Raw genomic sequence first — 10,493 nt, 5'->3', positions numbered from 1 at the left:
GTTGAATCCACGGTTGAGACAAGCATGACAACTATTTGCTGAAACAGTTTCAACACATTGTGCAATAGCATAGATTGATTGTGTCTTTGTGGCTGCATAGTAATTAGGGATTTTGGGTGTTGCTATTTGTAGCTTGTTTAGCACTTGTTTTACTTCCTCACTAAAATCATCCTTATTGGTTTCTCCCTTTGAAGTTTGATTTCCACACAGAATACCATTGACACCACGAATGGCATCAGTGAAGAAGCTGAATGGTCCATATCTAAAAACAATTTCAACTCTATATTAAATATATATAATTCATGTTAATCTGACCTTAATTTAGCATGATTGGTATTATTAATAAAAGACTTGATGAGTTTGTTTTTCAATTATTAACTCTTAGTTGATCAACAGTAGTAAATTAGAAAAACTCTTTAGACCAACAATTTTTAATTAGTATTTTTGGTCATCATTTTGACTATCATAAATACTAAATTATTTTTAATTAAATTTTACTAATTCATGTATATATATACAAATTCTAAAAAATATAAATACAAATTATATTAATTTATGTGCAAATTTTTAGTAAATATAATTATAAATTATATATTTTTTGTGTACAAAATGTATATAAATATGAATGTAAAATATTACTACCTAAGTACTAAAAAAATACTAATATTTAGTAATTATGTAATATTATTCAATAAATTATTATGCATAAGAATGTTTTTGTCTTATATTCAATCTTTTCTATCTTTAGAAAAATATAAGTAATAAATATCATATCATATTTTATAGATCAGAAGCTCAGCTTGTAATTGTATATTAGAGTTCTTTGTTTTATATATTATCTTCCTTCCTAATGTGTTCACACTCCAACTAACTCTTCTTTCTATTCTAACTAACTATAGTATTCGGGTATACATAATTACATTACACTTTATGAGGTGTATAGATATCCTCCAATACCTTTCTTGTAGTACCAAACCTTTTATTTTTGCACAAAGAATTTATATCATTAATAAACACAAAATACACCCAACAAAATAGGTAGGAAACACAAACTAAACCACTATTTAAAAATTTATTATTAATCAATAAACTACTATATACATAAGATAATATTCAAATTTTCGATACTTATTTAAATAGAGAATGAATTAACCAATCAATTTACCTAAATTAATTTTTAGGGTTACTATATTATTTTTTAGACTTCCACCAATAACGAATTTAAGGGGCTAAGGTGGTCATGGTACCTCTAATTTTTTTTAAAAAAAATTAGTACTCTTAGTTTATTATTATTATATAATTAATATATATATTATAGATTAAATATATTTTAGTATATTATATACTAAAAAAATTTATATAATAATAACTTAATATGTATAAATTATAATGCATGTGTATTATAATATATTAGTAGCAAGTAATAAATAAATTTAAAAACAATGAAAGTGTATAAATATATAAATAATTAAAAAGTTATTGAAAAAAATAGGTTTGGATTAATGTAAAAAAATAATAACTATAAAAAAAATTTCTTGTTTTGATTCTTTTTATGATAACAATAACAACTGAATAGATTTTTTAAGAGTAAAGTATCGTTTTTGTCACCAACGTTTGGGGTAAGTCCTATTTGTATCCCTAACGTTTAAATCGTTCTATTTGAATCCCTAACGTTTATAAAAGTGATTCAATGTTATCCCACTATCAATTATATTAACAAATCATATTATATTTTTCAATTATTCTCACTTGGATGTATTCATTCTCAATTAGGTGTCACTTGGATGTGTTCGATTTTAATATTATACCTACTATTTGTGTTTAGATTCAATTATGTCCCTAGAAAAGTGAATTATGTAAATGTTGTAGGAATTAGTTTCAACTTTTGATGAGCTATTTTTCGGAGTAGATCATCGACTCTATCCCAAACATTTGTATTCTAACTTCAAGAAGAGATTTTTAAAACTCAAACTAAAGCGTTCATGATGTGTAATTAACGGCAGGATAACATTGAATCACTTTTACAAACGTTAGGGATACAAATAGAACGATTTAAACGTTAGGGACACAAATAGAATTTACCCCAAACGTTGGAACAAAAACGATACTTTACTCGATTTTTTAAATAATACAAATTATTAAAATAAGACTTTAAAAGAAGATGAAAGACGGATTTTTAGCAGATTATATAATTGTTCAGTTATATAAAATATCGCAAAACAAATTTAAAAATACCAAAATCTTAAAGTATATAGTTAAATGTTGATTTCTATATATTAATTTTGACTTATATACTATAAATTATATTTTATTAATTTTTTGTTATATTATATTTAATTTATTTTATATTTAATTTGGCCTTCCATTTTTTAAATTTCTAAATCCATCACTGATTATGATATCATTATTTCTAAAAATTTAAGTTGATAAAATCGAAAGCAATATAAATAATTATATTGCTAACAGATTCTATATAACTAATATTTCATATTAGTTGTTTATAATAATGAGTTTTGTAGAAGAATGATAAAATGGGAGTGTATGTGGGGTGGTATACATATACGAATACGTACCTGAGGGAGCATAGCACCCGTCGTATACAAGATGGGAACTAATCCCACCGGAGCAACTAAGGATATCGGCAGTGGCAGCGGCAACACAGGCGGCGCAATCGGTGTTAGAAAGGTATCTTCTACATTAGAACATGCCATATACAGTGTCATCTCCCATAACATTATGTGAAGTGCCAAAGTAGTTCTTTCTTGTGCTTTGGTTTCTCAGGTCTTCCAATGTTGCATTCAGAATCTTCTTGAAGTTGATCAAGCTGGTGGTTGGGACCTGCTCTCCGCAAGCCTTGACTAGTAAATTGATTTGAGGGTCTCCTAGGGCTCCTTCGAACACTAATAATAATAAGGTCCACCCATGACCAAATTTTGAAGATCAAGGCCAGGACCTTGAGTAGTGATAACGGTAATGATTTCAACGTTATTACTATTTTTTTTAATGTTTATTCAATAAGAGTACTTAGAATTTGAGTGGGATAATGGAATATGGTTTCATGGTTGTTTCTATTTGTATCTGTATGTGAACATATATATATATATATAATTTTGATACATCGTGACTATAAAATAATTTTATATGTGTATCTAATTAGGTCATAGTTATAATAATCTTTTATAAAAATATAATTAAATTGTTAGAAGAATGCCTTTTTTTTATAAATATGTTGAGTAATGTTAAAAAAAAATAATCATGTTATGTATGTATGTGTAAGTGAAATTAGTCATTAAATTAATTATTTATATAAAATTAAATAAATATTAAAATATATAAAAAGAATTAATGACACAATAATATAAGAAAAAATAACCTAAAAGTAATATTGAGAATTGGATTTGGTCAATAAATACAAACTTAGAAAAGTCTCTACATATAATTTGTGAAAATAATTAAGATTATTAAAGAAGTTATTATATATATATAATAAAAACTTAAATAATGATTATTAAAAATAAAATTGATAATACACATTAGTGGATCCATTATTTCATTGTCCTTACAATTAACAAATGGAGAAGACAAAAAAGCTAGGTATGTTGGGGTGAAACTTCCAATACCTCTTTTTTCAACCTCTAGCTTTTTATTTGGAACAATAATGCGAGTATAAAATGTGGAGAAACGTTAGTCAACTTTCCTCTGAGGTTCCCGACGGCAGGGATCGGATAATGTTGTTAACTAAATACTTCACATTAAATTATGTTATAGTAGTTGTTAATTAACATACAGATTTTAGATAGATAATAACTTTTTTAAATAATATAAATAAAAAACTTTAAAATTGACACAATAAAATAAAAAATATTTCACTCTTAAATTATCTTCGAAATTTTAAGATTATAATAATTAATTATCTGCATATCTAATGAATTAAATATCCACTAATTAAGTAATTATTAACTGTGCATGAAAAAAAAATAACTATCCAATTAAAAATAATAAACATAATCATTTACATACATATTAAATTGACCATTCGATATATTCATTATTCACATTATTTAGTATTCTCATTATCTACATATACTTTTTTTTAACATATATATGTTGTATTATTCGAATAGTTGATTTGGTAATTGATTTATTTTTTTACATATAGCATAATTATATATTTATAGGCATTTATCTTTCATAAATTAAATGTGTGTATTAATAAAAAGTAACACATGAAATTAGTTGAGATGCTAAGTATAAATAAAAATGTTTAAGTTTTAGTATAATTTTAAATATAAAAATATTATTTGTATATTAAAATTATTTATTAATGTATTTGTATATAAATACATTTGTGATTTAATTTATTTTCAATGTGTATTATTTGTATTCTAACATATATATATTTTATACTAGTAATGACTAATTTTAGGGGTAATTTACCCAAATAAATAAATTGTGTGAAAGCTTTACTCAAATACACAAAACAGAAATTCCTTACGTACATGTGCATTTTCACACTTCTATGTAAATCGTGGGAAGCTACCACGGTTTTTGATTTTAACATAAACCGTGACAACCTACCACGGATTATGGTGTTTGTCGTTTGTGTGTAAACCGTGACAAGCTCCAACGGTTTACGAAGAGAGAAAGTTAAGCATAAACCGTGGCAAGCTCCCACGGTTTATGAAGAGTTTGACGTGAGAAATTATAACTTATTATTTGCTTACGTTGTTACCTTTTAAATTTTTAAATACGCTTTCTTAAGTTGTTGGGTATTTAGTTTTTAATATTGTTGAACTAATAATTTGTTTAGGTATCATCACTAAAAATTTTTAAAATGTTATTTATAAATTATAATTTATTATTTGCTTAAGTTGTTACTTTTTAAATTTGAAACAATCTTTTCTCCAGATCGAATACAAATGGGGAGACTTTTTACTGACGTGGCACTCATATATTGAGTTTTGAGATTATTTGCTTAAATGTCTTTATTAGAAATTTTTGTAATTTTATTTATAAATTAATAGATTATTTGGTTAGATTGTTAGATAATAAAAAGGATTTAGTTTTTGAGTTTATTAACAAGATAGTTAGATATTTAAATCTTAATATTATTGAATTAATTTAAAAAAAATTAATATATAAATTATTCAGTTAGGTTGTTAGATATCAATAAAGATTTAGTTTTTGAATTTATTAGCAAGGTTGTTAAGTATTTAAATCTTAATATTATTGAACTAATTTAAATAAAATTATTTATAAATTATTTTAAAATTAGGACGGTTGTTTAATAATAAAATTAACAATTTAAAAGTAATAACAAAATAATAAGAAGCAAGTAGTAGTAAGAAACAAGTTCGAAAACAAAATAATAAGAGTTTAAATTTGAAAACGGAAACAAAACGTTTTTTTAAAACAAAATAATAAAAAATTAAATTTAAAAGAGATTGTTACTTTTTAAATTTAAGTTATTTACTTAAGTTAGTTTGCTTAGGTTGTTATTTTTTTAATTTTAAGTTATTTTGTTTAGGTGGTTATTTTTTAAATTTTAAGTTATTTGTTTAGTTTATTATTTTTTAAATTTTAAGTTATTTATCGATTACTCTTTTAAATTATAAATTATTATTATTTGTTTAAGTGATTACTTTTTAATTTTAAATTATTTGGACATAAATTAAAATTAAAAAAAAATTTAAAAATACATGCTTCAGTTAAGAGGACTCTTATGTCTCGATTCATGAATTTGTTAAGAGAAGTCGATGACGGATAATCAATTATTATTTTTTAAATATCAACACTTACGCATAATAGATGAGTAAAACGAAATCTAGGAATTTTAATATTAACTTCAATGTAAATTTATTTATTTGGATTTGTTTCAAGATTTCATTCTATATATTCGAATTTATTTATTTTAGTATTTTGTATTTAAATTGTTATTTTAACTTTATTTTGTTACAAAAAATTTTATAATATTTTTTTTTATACTGGAAAGATTTTAATTTGTTAAAAAAATTTTTTGTTGAAAATAAATATTTTTTCTATCTTTTTATTTAAAATATTATTATTGATATCTTAATATTAAAAATATAAAAAATAAACATACTTTAAAAAAATACTTTACGTTGTTTGATCTTTATAAAATTAAAATAATTAATTAATTATTAATTTTAAGTTGTAATTAGTTTTTTTAAATATAAACACTTACACATATTAGAGGAGTAAAACGAAATTTAGGAATTTTAATATTGATTTTGATATAAATTTATTTATTTAGATTTATTTTAAGATTTTATTCTATAAATTTAAATTTATTTATTTTAATTTTTTTATTCAGATTGTTATTTTAACTTTATTTTGTTATAATTATTTTTGTAATATTAAACTTTTTTGTACTTCATAAACCGTGGGAGCTTGCCACGGTTTATGCTTAGCTTTCTCTCTTCGTAAACTGTTGGAGCTTGCCACGGTTTACACACAAACCACAAACACCATAATCCGTGGCAGGTTGCCACGGTTTATGTTAAAATCAGAAACCGTGGTAGCTTCCGACGGTTTACATAAAAGTGTGAAAATGCACATGTATGTAAGGGATTTCTGTTTTGTGTATTTGAGTAAAGCTTTCATCCAATTTATTTATTTAGGTAAATTGCCCTAATTTTAGTGTACAAGTAGCATAATCGTTTTTAATATTTTACAAAAGAAAGACCAACACTTCTCCATATTTCTACTATATACACAATACATAATGGAAATGTTTGATAATAAGAAATAATAATAAAAAGTAGTCCGAACTTGTTTTATTTAGTTTTTATTAATTATTACAATAATAAATATTAAATAACACAAATTTTAACTATTTTTTTATTTTTCTAATAATATGGACAGTAAAAATAAAATAGATAACTTTTAGATTAAAATTATATGGATGTAGCGAATAAATTAGGTTTAGAAAAATTAGAAATGATTATAAATTGAAAATTTTCAAAATAATATTTTCAATAAATGATTATACATTGATGATATATGTGGTCGGGATCTAGTCATCATTTATTTTAATAAAGATAAAAAAAGTTCAAACTTATAATCTTGAAATAAATATAAAAAAAATTATGTTATTTGAGTTCTAATTCGTTAGCAATTTAGTCATCATTATTATTCATTATCTTATAATATAAACTTTATATATTGCCCCTCGTCATTATACTGTGGATGAAATTTCAAGGTGCAATAAAAATCTCGATGAAAGCATAGCTAAGAGTATGTAAATAAAAAACAAATATAAGAAGACAATAATAAAGTAAATCCTATGATGTTTATTACATTGTGTTCAATTTATTAAAAATAATATTTAATAAATTTTAAATATTTATTTTTATTTTAAATATTTTATTATTTATTTTTAAAAATAAATTTGATAATTTAGTCACTATAATAAAAAATATCATAGAATTCGCCCAATAATTAGAGCAATAGTGAGATATAATACATACTATAAATAAATATGCATACCATACATTGTTTAATAATCTTTAGCCAAAATAATCCGGCTCGGCCGGCCAATTTCTTCCCCCTAGGCCCCTACTACTTTATTTTGATCATAGTCACCTTTATCTTCTTATTATTATTTGGATAATAAATTTAGTTAAATATTATGAATTTGAATAATTTAAACAAATATCCTCTTATAATTGTTTCCTTTAATATGGTGTCACTCACATACCTTCTACAGAACAAATAGTTAATATCCTAACTAAACTCTTATCATCTATATTGTTTGAGAAGTTTAAAAACAAACTCGGGTCGTCCTTAAAGCCATTCTGAATTTGTAGCGAAATGTAAGGTTACGTTTGTTTTTTGAGATTGAACATTGTGTTTGATAATTATAAATGAAAACTAAAATTTCAGTTTTAAAATACAAAATTTTAATCTATTTAATATTTTTAGAATATAGAGAGTTAGAGACACATAGAACTAAAATTTTTATAGACAAAAATTAAAATTTTAATAATATATTTTTTAAATAAATATTTTTATTTAACTTTTTAATTTTAAATTTTAAATTTATTTTTAAGTTTTTATATTTATCTTTAACCAAATATAATACTGAAACATAACTCAGTCATATATATTTTATATTAAACATAATATAGAGATTTAGTTTGATCTTTGTCTTCTAATTTTTATATCCCATTTTTTGTTTTTAATACGCAGTCAAAGATTACATGTGTATGTGGCTGTTATGCAAAGTTAGTTAAAATAGGATTGCTTGGTTAATTATGCTAGAGTCTATATTAGTTAGTTGTTGATATATATATAGTTATATACACTGATAGACATACATACATGTATACTATGAGCGCATGCAACACGTTACTCGTTCAATGATATTCAGTTTAGTTTTCCATTCACTCTCATTCTTGCGTTCTCTAGAAACTCTTATGTTGACATTACGGCAAAAATGTAAGTATAATACCCACAACTAATTGGTCTTAAGATCACTCACTCATATAAATGACACTATCATATTTTTTATCTCTCAAACTCACTAACACTCATAAAACAAGGGAGAGAATTTTCACATTTCAAAACATACACATTTCATTATAGAACACACAAAATACATAAGGCATATATGCCTTTATATAGGCAAAGTTTCATACTAAAAGTTCATGATTCTACTAACTTCTTAATACACATACTTATCTAACTTTGCTTCTTCCTTTGACTATTCAAATAAGTAATTTCTAGCACATCTTGAAAATTCTTCATTAAGCTTAGTCATCAATCTTGAACCTTTCAATGCACTTCATGATTCTTCTAGTATGGAGGTGACGAGTGCAACTTCCTTTCAATTCCAATTCAATTTGATTTTGAACTTCTTCATTGTTGTAGAATGTTGTAGATGTACTATTTTCTTGAATGTTCTTCAAAAATCTTCAAGCTTCCAACATCTTCTAGTAAATAGATGATTATTGTTTTCAACTCAAACTTTTCTTCTTCAATTCTTTAACCATGTTTCATGAAGATTCTAGTCCATGCAAGTTGATTTAAAATTTTAATCAACAAAAAACTTAGAGGTGACCTCGTAAATTTGTTTATAATTATGACACTTCAAATATGTATTGGCAATATTCGTTTTTTGGCATATTGTCCTTTAATTTATTCATGCAGTTATTTAAACAATGCTTAGTTACATACACTTATTTAAGTAATAGCAAACTCTGATTATATTCAATTTCTTACCAATGAAGAAACCAAGTTTGATTTAATTATGAACAATCATGTTTTTTATATGTAATTGAAAACTTTGGGAAATTATAAAAATTCCTCAATATGAATTCATTTTTTTATATATATTAATATGTTTAAATGGCACAATAATAAAATTTACTCCTTGCATGCCACGTTTGTTGGCTAGCGACAAATCTTTAAATGGAATTCTAATTCGCGATGAATTAGTGTTGGAATAAATTAATTTTAATAACCCAGATCATTCATATTGAATCACCAAAAAATATATCATAATGCGAAAGCATACCTTTACTAATAGAAATTAGAAATTAGATGGAAGAATTGTCTCAATCTTGTGGTTTTTTCAATCTTCCTCGACTAGCTAAAACCTTCTGTATCCCTAGGCGGCTGAATTGTGACTCTTACATATATTCTTTCTTGACATAATCACACCTTATAAACTTTATACGCGCATCTGAATGCTATTTTCCTTATTACTTTAACAATCTCTCCGTCTCATACATTAGATATGGAATTACAGCAACTTTTATCACATTAAATGTCGTGACTAGACCACGAAAATCACTATCCTAATATACTTAACGACATAAATCAAATTTGGATGAGTAATATGGAAATTACATGCCAAGTGATCTCATGCATGTCTATTTCCAGCTAGTCCAACTTGAAAATTTTATTGAGATCAAACACAAAACAAATATTGTAAAATGAACATTTCACATAACATGAATAAACCATCAACTTAATTCTACAGAAAAAATAACTCAATATCTGTCATAGGACATATAGCATAAAATAAACTTCCACTAAATAAAGGCATTACAAATATTGACACCCATTCGAGCAGTGTGCTCATGAAAGACTTTAGGGATCAATCCCTTGGTTAATGGGTCTGCTAACATATATTCTGTTCCTATATAGCAACAGGAGCAAATACTTCAAAATAATCGATACCTGGCTTTTGTTTGTATCCCTTAGCAACTAATCTTGCTTTGAAACAATCAACTTCACCATTGGGTTTGTACTTAGTCTTGTAAACCCACTTTACTCCAATCGGCTTCTTATCTGTTGGTAAATCTGTCAGCTCCCATGTGTCATTCTTCTCAATGGCATGAATCCCCTCATCCATTGCTTTCTTCCAATTGTTGTCTTTAAAGGCTTCTTCAAAGTTCAACGGCTCACAATCTGAAAATAGAGCAAAATTTATGATTTCTTCATCAGACGGATCGTTGTCATTACCA

At 24.6% G+C, this 10,493-nt stretch overlaps 1 pseudogene; it reads right to left on the bottom strand.

Annotated features, from left to right (window-relative positions):
• Positions 1-10,493, bottom strand: part of LOC107495685 (cysteine-rich receptor-like protein kinase 2) — a 26,913-nt pseudogene that overhangs the window by 14,456 nt on the left and 1,964 nt on the right.

The sequence above is a fragment of the Arachis duranensis genome, chromosome 1 (genome assembly GCF_000817695.3).
Source record: "Arachis duranensis cultivar V14167 chromosome 1, aradu.V14167.gnm2.J7QH, whole genome shotgun sequence".
NCBI lineage: Eukaryota > Viridiplantae > Streptophyta > Magnoliopsida > Fabales > Fabaceae > Arachis > Arachis duranensis.
This window is presented reverse-complemented; position numbering and strand designations above follow the sequence as displayed.